Below are 2171 nucleotides of genomic sequence, written 5' to 3' on the forward strand. Positions count from 1 at the left end.
CTCCCCTATAATCAACACCAATGGAAGCAGCAGTCAAGACATCAAAAGACGCACTGCATTGGCTAAATCTGTTGCAAAAGACCTCTTTCATGTGCCGAGGAGTGGCTGGTGGGTTTGAACCGCCAGCCATCTGGTTAGCAGGCAAGTGTCTTAGCCACTATGCTACCAGAGCTCCCCTTAAATCAGATTACAGATGAGAAAATAGAGCTTTTTGTCCAAATAGAATATGCAAATTGCCCAAGGTCATACAGCTAATATGGCAAAAGTGGGATCTGAACCCAAGTGTATATAATTACAAAGTCTCTACTGTTATTTTTATTGTGATAAATATATATGTAACAAAAATTTGCCATTTCAGCATTCTTCACATGTGCAATTCAGTGATGTTAATCGTGTTCATCATATTGTTCAACCATCATAATTACCAAAGTCTCTACTTTTGCCTTGATGCCATCTTGCCTCTTAGATTCCCACTGAGTATTTTTCCCTATTAAATTAGGGTCAAATTCCAGGAAAGTAGAATCTGACAATGAACATCTAGGTGTGAAAAAGGAACCATAAGTAACATCTTGAGTACCTTGTAATGGTATGGCTTAGATGACTATATTGTGAATATATGTTTGTGGGTCTGTCCCTTTCCCTGGAGAAGGGAAATAAGGGGCATGTCTTCCCATCTCTCTATTCCCAGTGCCTACCACAGTGCCTGGTGCATAATAGGTACTGTCTTAGTTATCTAGTGCTGCTGTAACAAAAATACCACAAGTGGCTTTAACAAACAAATTTATTTTCTCACAGTTTAGGCAGCTAGAAATCTGAATTTAGGGTGCCAGCTCCAGGGGAAGTCTTTCTCTGTAGCATCTAGAGGAAGTGCCTTGTCTCTTTTCAGCTTTTGCTCCTCAGCATGGCATCTATCTTCCCCCATTTCTGCTTGGTTGCTGGCTTAATCTGCTTTTTTGTATCTTATAAGAGATTGATTTAAGACTACACTAATACTGCCTCATTAACATAACAAAGAAAACCCATTCCCAGATGGATACTCCCACAAGTATATAGATTAAGATTGACAACACATATTTTTTGGGGGGCACAATTCAACTCACAACAGTTACTCAATAAATACAATCCACCTGGTTGAACATCTATTCATCTTTCTTGACTCAGCACTCCTCTGTAAAGTTGTCTTTTGTGATTAGTCCAATCCCCACCTCCATGGCTCTCTCCTTTGTGTTTCCACTGTACCCTCAACAATTGTCTGTATTAGTAATGTGACTATTTGGCACTATTGGTTTGCATTTCTATCTCCCCCCCCCCAAAAAAAACAAAGCAAAACCCACTGTCATCGAGTCAATTCTGACTCAGAGCAACCCTATAGGCAGAGTAGAACTTCCCCATAGGATCTCCAAGGCTGTAAATCTTTATGGAAGCAGAGGATGTGGAGAGATTGGGACTCTCATACACTGCTGGTACAATCATAAAATGGTGCAACCAGTGTGGAAATCAGTATGATAATCCCTTAACAAGTTGGAAATAGAAATGCCATTTGATCCAGCAATCTCATTACTAGGTGTATATCCTAAAGAAGTGAGAGCCAGGACATGAACAGATAGATGTATGTACACCCATGTTCATCACAGCACTATCCAGAATAGCAAAGAGATGGAAACAACCTAAGTGCCCATCAATGGAGAAATGGATAACCAAACTTATGGTACATACACTCAATAGAATACCATGCAACACTAAAGAATAATGTAGAATCTGTGAAACACTGTACATGTGGATGAACTTGGAGGATATTATACTGAGTGAAATAAGTCAATCACAGAGGGACAAATATTGTATTAGTCTACTATATTTACTATTGTAAAAATTCAAGAAAAGGTTTATATATGGAAGGAAATTTTCTTTGTTGGTTACGAGGGATGGGAGAGAAGGGAAGGGAAAATTGCTAGATAGGTAAAAAGAAAATTATATATGTGTATGTGTGTGTGTGTGTGTTTATACATATATACATATACCAAAGATTTTTAGTGGTTACCAGAGGTAGAAGGGAGGAGAAAAGGGGAAGCTTTTGTTTGTGGGGCTTTGAGTTTATGATAATGGTGGTGGGATATTTTGGAAAAGGATAGCAATAATGGTGGCACAACATGAAAAATCTCATCAATGTCCCT

The sequence above is a fragment of the Orycteropus afer genome, unplaced genomic scaffold (genome assembly GCF_000298275.1).
Source record: "Orycteropus afer afer isolate SDZICR_OR568_19922 unplaced genomic scaffold, OryAfe1.0 scaffold00218, whole genome shotgun sequence".
Lineage (NCBI taxonomy): Eukaryota > Metazoa > Chordata > Mammalia > Tubulidentata > Orycteropodidae > Orycteropus > Orycteropus afer.